Here is a 9,964-nt window from a genome sequence, read left to right as displayed (position 1 = left end):
TATCTATCTATCTATCTATCTCTATCCATCCATCCATCCATCCATCCATCCATCAATCTATCAATCTGAATAAATAGCAACAGGCAGCTTGTGTTATACTGTTACTGTAATAATGTCTGTCTAAAAATCTTTAACATTTCTAGAAACACACAAATTATTTGGATATTGAAATAGATTTTCATCAATGTGAATATCTGTAAGTCTATTGGATAGATTGTCATGAAATTCCAGCCAGAGGATGATGATGCTGGTGTCTTTGAAGATCCAACAGCTCACATTTATAGTTTTGAATTACTGTAAATGACAGACCTTAGAGCCTCAGGTCAAAAGTTCAACGTGTACACCTAACTCAAAATCTACCAAAACAAATTCTCCTCTGTCTCAGTTGTATGTTGTGTTCAGTGCTGATTAGTACTTGTTTACAGTAACATCAGCATATTAGCAAGAAGGAAAGCCTGCTGATGTTAGCATTTAGCTTATGGTTTTCATTCAAACACATTATCCTACATAGAGGTGGTGCATAAGAGAAGCATATCAAAACAGTATAACACAGATATTAAAAGTAGGTAGTATCACAATAAAACACTGTATAAATCTGTGTTCTTTATAAATCATTATAAAATACAGATTATTTTACTCACATTGTTCCCACTAACTGACCAGCTCCAGATGTTACAGACCTATTGGGCTCATATGCAGACCATTTACAGTAATGACCTCTGGACAATACTGTAAGTAAAACCTTAACTGACTGAGAGCTATAAGGCCAGTTAAGGAGTAATACCTTTACTTAGTTTGAGTTACTATTTGAGTAAGCTGTAGTTGTCTAGTGGTTTGGTGAACCAGTGAGGAGAGAACTGCACTAATCAACTCTAGAGAAGGTAAAGGCATGTGATGTGCAAGGAAGGAACAGCGGTGAAGTGGCCAGGCTCAGTGATACACGTGTGGAGAGAAGGCTGCATGGCCTGTGTGCACACAGGGTTGATGTTTTATAATGCTAGTGAAGCATTTACAGTAATTACAACCTTCCTTCTTAATTCTAAATAGACCGATCTTTTTCTCTTCCTCATGGTAAAGTTATTCCCCCTTTCTATCTCAGAAGTCTCCCTCCAGTCCTCACGTTCAGCTCCGATACAAGCTGTGTTGTTTTTCATCACCACCACCAGAACAAAGGCTTGTCATGAGAAGTGGATGGTAAACTGAGCCTTCTGAGTCATCTTCATAGCATATTAAACTCACCTCTAGAAACTAAAGCCAGCGGCTCCTGTGGTTGAATCATCTGCCACTAATCGGTGGTAAGAGTGACTAAGCACGACTTTACAGTCACACAGTTTATCTGCTGCATCACTGCGTCAACCTCTGACATTAACATTTTAGCCAAACTAATGAAACCAGTTACTATTGGGATGTTACACATAGGTGAGACACTACAGGTGAATAGGGTAAATATCTAACTAATAGATATCACCATGAAACTTCCCAAGTTTATCACTTACATTACAGTTTTTCTCTATTGGTTTGGCTCAATTCTTGAAACAGAAATTACATTCTCAAAATAACATGGACAAATCTCCAAACCACCTTGCAAATGTTCACAACAGAATGGCATTTCTCATTGATTTCATCAAATTGCAAATGTCTTAGTACATGTCTCAAGTGTCTTAGTGCATCTTTGCAAATGGTTATGTACAAGTACCCTAGAGTTAGCACAATGAGCATACATTTAGCACATTTTCCAAATGAATAGATCTTGCTGATCTAAGCTGATTAGTTGATTCTCAGTCTAATGGTTGCTCTCTCCAAAACATGTCAGCATGATTTCACTGTGTAAATCATCATATGCACAATAGTCTGTTCAATTGTCAAAATTAGTCAACATACTGTAGGCTAATACCATGAAAACCATATGAATTTCTTGCAGCATTACATAAATTCATGACAGTAATTGACAGTCAGGTGAAATTAGAACTTGACTAACGAAGGAGGAGTTCAGATCAGCTGTTTAGCTACCTGACTGGTGCTGTCTATGATTGTGAATGCTGCCAAACGCGTATATATAGGGCTAGGGCCTGTACCTTTTGCAGTATAAACAGGGAGGTACCTGGCCAAGAAAATTATCATGAGCAACTCCCTGCTCAAGGAAGAGGAAGAGGAGGAAGAAGAAGAAGAGGAGGAGTGCGGATGCGTGGTGGAATAGGCGGAAGAGGCCGAGTAGCAAGAAGACACAGAGTTGTGCCTGATGAAATTCGGGCCACAATTATAGACCACGCAAGGGAAAATATCCGCTGTGATGTTGATGAAAATATGTGGCCAATCAGAGCGCAGCGTATGGATGGTCAGGAGGATGAAGATGGTGGCCAGGAGACAGAGGGCGATGACAGTGATGACCAGTGAAAATGTCTCTACTCGTGAAACTTTGTTTACTGCACCAAAGGCTTGGTGTTTTTTTTTGTGTTCATATTTCATACATGTACAGAGAACTGTAGGCCTATACATTTTGTTTTTACAGTACATAATCTTGAGTTACTTTATGTAGGCTATGTGAATAAAAATGGTTACAATTTCCTTGGCAATATGAGTGCAGTGTGTGTGATGTCAAACTTTGGAGGCTGCCCTTACTGTAAAGTCCTTTTCTTAGGTTTTATACGTCTCTGCCATAGTGACAAAACATCTAAGCATTTTGACTTGCAGTGCTCACAGAATGCCACAGGGATGATGCATTTTGGGGGCACTGACTACTTACATGAGAAAGAAGTTTGGTTTTGACACATAAGTAAACTGTTTTGGGAGAGATATGAGGTTCTGCAGCTCATCCATGGTGTTATGCTGAACCATCCAGTTTATTTTTGGTAAAAGCACTAAGTGAATGCAAATGAGCCAAAAGCAATTGAGAAAGATCTTTGCCATTTTGATGGTACTGACACTTTACATGGTAAAGGAATCTAGTTTTGAAGCATGTGTGAACAGTTTTGGGAGAGATATGCGCTTTTGCTAGTGAGCTGTAATGTTGTGCAGAACTGTAAGACTGTTTGGCCAAATGGTCTTATAGTTTTAAGAATGTAATTTCTGTTTCAAGAAATGAGCCAAACCAACAGAGAAAAACTGTAAGACAATTATTTTTTTGTATTACAACAAGTTTGGTCAAATTTTATGTTTAAATATGTAAACGAGGCAATGTCTCAGTAAATATGCCCTAATTTGCATTTCCAGAACAGAAATCTAAACATTGGACAAAGCTACTTTTAAAATTCTTGTTTTATTTTGTTGACATAGAGTCGACGGCTTTACAGAGGGGATTTTGGATATCTCTTTTTATCACTTTGTAAATGAGAAAATACCAGTCCTAAAATCAAATTTCACCATGTTTTTAGAGATAAAACGTTGTAAGTGCTGCTGAAGTGGAGGTTTCTGGCTCAGAGTCTGAGGAAAAACTAATTTCGAGAAAACGGCCTTTAAAGACTTGTACTGTAAAATTCTATAGATTGTTAATGTAAATCATACTTTTACTGCTACGGAGGAAATGACAATGGGCTCTATGCACAGCTCCACTACTTCCTGAACTTAAGGCAGCTCTTTTATTTCCTGTCTTTCATTATTGGACAAACTGATTAATCCAGGTGTGTCTGAGTAGTCCCAATGGTCAGACACACCTGGATTAATCAATTTATCCAATAATGTAAGACAGGAAATAAAGGAGCTGCCTTAAGTTCAGGAAGTAGTGGAGCTGTGCATAGAACCAATTCATGGAGCCATCAGTGTTCAGGAGAGTGAGATCTTTACAATGATCCCTGACATGACATGGCTCAGACAACAGGCACAGCACAATAGTTGTTAACCTTTGGTGAATTTAGGAGAAATCTACTGACAAAATGAAGTAAAATTACCACCTTAACCCTTTGATGCACAACATGGGTCTAAATAGACCCGAGTGAGTTTTTTTGTGCTATATCTTTGCGAAAAATTTATTTCATCATATAGAATTCCAGGTATTCCTCAATTAACTTGTTTTTGATCATAATACATCCTTATTTTATTTTTTACTTTTTCACTTTTTTAATGAAAACACATTTTGTATCACTACCCCTCTAATGCGCAACATGGGTCTAAAATGACCCACATTCATTTCCAATGTGATTTCATGCTGAGTGATAGTTTATTTGCTGTAACTTTTGAAATCTATCTATTTTATGATTGAATGTTCCAATTATTATTTCATATCTTGTTTTTTATTAGTGGGGTCATTATTTCCATTTTTCATTTCTTACTTGTGAACAAAAATGTCTCAGTGAGTGGACCAGTTAAAAAAACAAGTATAGCAAGAATACTTTAATTTTAGCATTCCCTCACTATCTATACCAACAGCAGACCATTGTTTCCTTGATTACAATAATGACTAGTCATTACTTGTCCTTTTTCCCCATTAATAGCTCTGTTGACATATTCTACTGTGGTCAACAGCTAGCCATAGTTTATTCTATCTGAGTAGGCTATTTCAATGTTATATCTTTGAAATCACTGCACAGTATTTATCATTTTCTTCAGTAAATATTCTTTTTTAAGCACATATAATCATATTTACTTGTTTTACAAGTATTCCAATTTACCTAAAGAAACATTTGATGACTCATTAAAGATTGTGCATAATTGATAAGGTTTTAGTTACCTTGAATAAGTAGCTACATTACTTGTCATAAAGGGAAATACCTTAATATTAGCAAGTTAGCTAACTGTTAACATGATGACATGTTCTAGCTGGTGACAACAATAGAATAATATTCTATTGTAGACACCAGCTAGAACATGTCAACAGCTACCTAGCTAGCTAGCTGGTGACATGTTCTACTGTAGTTAACTAATACAGTAGAATGTAGAAATGTCAACTGCTAGCTAGCTAACTGGTCCACTCTCTGAGACTTTTTGTCTATTTGTTCATAAAATAAGAAAGTGAAAATGGAAATAACACCCTGTACTAATTAAAAACAAGATATTCAAATTATACTTGGAGGATTCAATCATAAAATATATTGATTTTAAAAGATACCACAAAGAAACACTCACCCAGCATGAATTCACATGGAAAATGAATGCGGGTCATTTTAGACCCATGTTGCGCATTAGAGGGGGTGTGCATATGTTGTGCATGTGGATTTTCTACCATTTGTTTCCGCTATTCTGAAAGAATACATGTTAAGGAAGAAAAATAGCCCAACATTTGCAAAATTGATCACTGTATGAAAAAACTATGTTTTGGCCTGTAGTGTCTCGCCTTAAATCAATAAAGACTTATGAGTGGATTGTGCTATTGCCATGTGCAAACTGGCTAAATTCCTATTTTAAAAAAAAATAAGTAATTGTACTATTAGCCTACAATGCACCAAGGAGTCTAGCAGCTCTGTCTATTGTCCAAATCATCTCCCCTCAGGCCAACAGCAAAGGTCCATAAAGTATAAAGGGGAGGGATTCTGGCCTCCTTTCTTCTGATTGGCTCGCTGACCTGTTGTTAGTAGATCTCCAGGGTAAAGCAAGAGAGAGGAGATGTAAAACTACACTGAATTTTTGTCTTTCTTAAAAAAAAAAAAAAATCTTCTTCTGGATTAACACTTCAAACAAAACACAGGAGAAGAGGAAAATATACCTGACGAGGTGTGCGATTATCAGGCATTAATGTAGGCTACTTATATTTTAATGTATTTCCTCAAGCCACAGTTGAGCAGACTATTTCATACACATCTCTCGTCTGCAGGTGAGAAAAAGGAAACTGTGGCCACGGCAGAGTCACAGAGACTCTGCTGCAGCCTAATAGTTGATCAGTGAAGGGAAGTGAGGCGATGGCTTAACATTACGTGACACACAAAGTATTACTTCAGACTTGTCTGTTACAGACTCCAGTGGTCATGATGCGCTGCAGAAAACTTGGATTTTACTTAGAGGTTTTACTATTTTTCCTATCCGATTTTTTATCGTTGATTTTTTAGTCTTTAGTCTTTCAGTCTTTAGTCTTTTACTCTAGTCTTTAGACTACTTATTGTATACTTTTAGTTATTTTTATCATGTCCTTGCACTTATGTTAACTTTTAGTCCTTTTATTTATTTGGTTTTATCCAGTTTCTGGTGTTTCTCACAGTAAATTTTTGAGAGTAAGTGTGTGGGGTGTGTGTGTGTGTGTGTGTGTGTGTGTGTGTGTGTGTGTGTGTGTGTGTGTGTGTGTGTGTGTGTGTGTGTGTGTCTGTGTGTGTGTCTGTGTGTGTAGTTGCATGACTTTGGGTTTTACTTTTGCTTTGTTTTGTCTGCTTTTATGGTGTAAAGCACGTTGTACTACATTTGATTTGTATGACAAGTGCACCGACAATTAAAGGTAATTAACCCACTACTCCTAAAGGGACTATGGCAATAGGCAAATTTGCTAAAATGTTGAAATATCCCTTTAACAGACACCCTGCAGCCAATCAGAACTGAACATTCACCCACACCATTTATTCAAACAGCTTTAATCTCTGCCATCTCTCCTCTCTGACACCTGCCACTACTGAACTGCTAAACCCACGTGTTTGTTAACAACTGACATTACAAGTCTTATGGGATGTGATGTTACCACACATTCTGTTGGTACCACAGACACAGCTCACTGACATTGTTCCCCATCAACAACAACAGTTTCATCCAGTATTTTGACAGAATGAAAAAGACAGACTTTGACTGAACCGTGTTCATATCAACTGAACCATTAAAGGGATAGTTCACCCAAAATTGAAATTGTACTCATTATCTACTCACCCTCATGTCGACTAAGGGCTGGGAGAAGTTTCAGAGTCCTCCGTGGCTTCTCTGAGTTACAGGGGGTCTCGGCATAGCAGTGCATGTCCATATAATGGTTGCAAATGGATACCAACTGTCTTCGTAACAAAAAGACACACCAAATACTTCCATAGTGCTTGTATGTAATGTCCGTCTTGTATTAAAGCCCTGAAATGCAAAATTGTCCCGAAAAAAATTAAATATGTCTATTTTTCAAGCTTGTTTGTAGTGGAAGCTCCTCTTCCCGGTTCGTCAAATTTGGACAAACCGGGGCGGTGCGTGGCGCAGTAGTTAAAGCAGCCGCCCCATGTAGAGGCTACAGTCCTCAACGCAGATGTCCCCGGTTCGAATCCCGCGTCGGGCAGACCTTTCCCGCATGTCATTCCTCCTCTCTCTGCCTCCCCCTTTCCTGTCTATCTATACTGTGTGCTATCAAATAAAAAGGCAAAAAAAAAAATAAAACAAAATTTGGACGAACCAGGGTCTGTCCTCTTCCCAGTTTGTCCAAATTTGACGAACCAGGAAGAGGAGCTTTGAGAAGCTTCCGCTGCAAACAAGCTTGAAATATAGACTTGTTTAATTTTTTTCGGGACAATTTCGCATTTCGGGGCTTCAATACAAGACGGACATTACATACCAGCAGCATTGAGGTATCTGGATGTTTTTTGGTATGTCTTTTTGTTACGAAGACAGTTGGTATCCATTTGCAACCGTTATATGGACATGCACTGCTACGCCGAGACCCCCTGTAACTCAGAGAAGCCACGGATAACTCTGAAACTTCTCCCAGCCCTTAGTCCACATGACGGTGAGTAGATAATGAGTGAAATTTCAATTTTGGGTGAACTACCCCTTTAACAATAAAATATGCTCTGACTGTAGGAGAACAGGGAAACGTCTGAGCTTGTGTGAGTGTTCTGGTTTAAAGAATACTGAAACACAGACACACCAGCACTTCTGTCACAGTGCGAGCGGAGCGGAGCCTGATTGGATGTGAGTGCAGCAGGACGGAGGAGAGCGTTCAGCCTCTGACTCCTCCACCACCTCCATCCACCTGTACAGGTGACACTGCACTATTGTGCACTGTGAGTTGAAACAGATACTTGGGTGCTGCATCTTTGATGCAGCTTGAGCTCTGCCAGCTCATTATGGAGTTGTGATTCAGAAACACAGCCCAGAGGGCCCACCGCATCACATTTCACTTTCCAAGGCCTGCTATGGTTACCACGACCTCAGACAGAGGGCCACCTTACACCAGCGGTTGCTAATGGTGGGGGGGGGGGGGGGGGGGGGGTAGGCTCGAAAAATAACTTTCAGTGTCCATATTTATAAAACTGTGGTGCGCAGAGCAAAGCAGGGAGTCAGGATAGGAAAAAATGCATCTTACATGAGGCCTCATTAAAATGACTGGGCTGTAATGAGAGCTCCAGCCTTGTTTCCACTGGAACTGCCCACACTTCCACATGAAATCTCCAATATACAACAAACAGAGACACAAACAAGTAACACAGAGCACAGCAGCAAACTGATTAGTATCAATTAAACACCTTCACCTTTTCATAGTCTCATTACCTGGGCCAGAGGACACAGACTTTCCTAACATCCTGCGTTACATCCTGCGTTACATCCTGTATCACACCGTAGCAGGAGCTGTGATCCTGAGTGACTGAACGGCCCGACTCGTCAGATGTGAAGGAGGCGGCCGTGCCAAGGTGGGCAGTCCAGTGTATGACGGCTGGCTGATCAAGACGCTGGAAGAGCTGGATGCATTATTGATTAACACATTCACCTAAATATAGCAGATCTTTTCCTTTCAGCGCTGTAAACATCCTCGGGCCCTGTAGATTCATCAGCGGGACATAAAGGGCCGTACTTCTGAGTCTCTCAGGCTGACAGGTGGAGTAAATAGGGCGATAAGTTGGCAGGTGAGGCCTCGGATCAGAGCAGGGACACTGATTCAACTCTTTTAGACGTGATGAAGTGATGTTTACTGTTCAGTTTAAGATCAGACTTTTACTCCAAAAGGAGAAAACAGACATCCAGCACAGTGAATGTTGAGGGCGTTAAATGTAAAGAATAAAAGTGCACTCTTCTTACAAGGCTTTCTTGTGCGTGGAGGAAGGGGTCATGAGGCGTTGACAGGTCTGTGTGTCCACTTCTCGCACAGGAACAGTGAGCTGGGTGATAGCTCATCTCCCCTTACTGCCTCTGACACGGCCACTATCAGTCAGCACCACCGATAAGTGATTGCCTGGGGTTATCTTACCCTCATAGGACTTCCATTAAAAAAGGTTACTTAGCACCTGTAACAGTTTAATATTTCCTGCTTTACCTTAATGGTGGGGTAGGGTCTCATGAGGGCTGCCCCCCCCCACCTTGACATGCAGAGCACTCGAGTGTGAGAGCAAGACGGACATGAATTATTCAGACAGCAATAACAGGAAATAAACGTTCTCTTATTTAACCTGCCGACGTTTTACTGGAGGACTTTTATAGTGGAGGAGATGATCCCAGTAGGTCTGACAGACAGGACAGGGTGCTGCTTTACTGCTTTACTGCTTCTCTGCTTCACCAGTTCAGAGGTAAAAGTAGTGCAACCTGCAGCTCAACTATGACACAATAAGACTATTTATTGATACAACAAGGTAAACAGGTAAACAAGGTATAAATTCAAGTAATACAGCTTCTCTCTCTATCTCTTCATCTACTACTAAATAGAATATTTAGTAGTAGATGAATATATGTGCATACGTACAGCATATATATATATATATATATATATATATATATATATATATATATATATATATATATATATATATATATATATATATATATATACTGTATATATATACTGTATATATTCTATTTAGTATAAAGCTGTGTATATATATAATAAATATATTCTATTTAGTATAAAGCTGAATATATTCTATTTAGCTGTATATACTATTTAAGTACATTAGAAAAACTGTACAGAAATTCTCTCTCTCTTCATACTTGCAAATACTGTATATCTCTCTCTCTCTCTCTCTCTCTCTCTCTCTCTCTCTCTCTCTCTATATATATATATATATATATATATATATATATATATATATATATATATATATATATATATATATATATATATATATACATATATACATATATACATATATACATATAG

Source organism: Trachurus trachurus, assembly GCF_905171665.1.
Source record: "Trachurus trachurus genome assembly, chromosome: 14".
NCBI classification, from domain to species: Eukaryota; Metazoa; Chordata; class Actinopteri; order Carangiformes; family Carangidae; genus Trachurus; species Trachurus trachurus.
Note: the sequence above shows the minus strand (reverse complement) of the source record.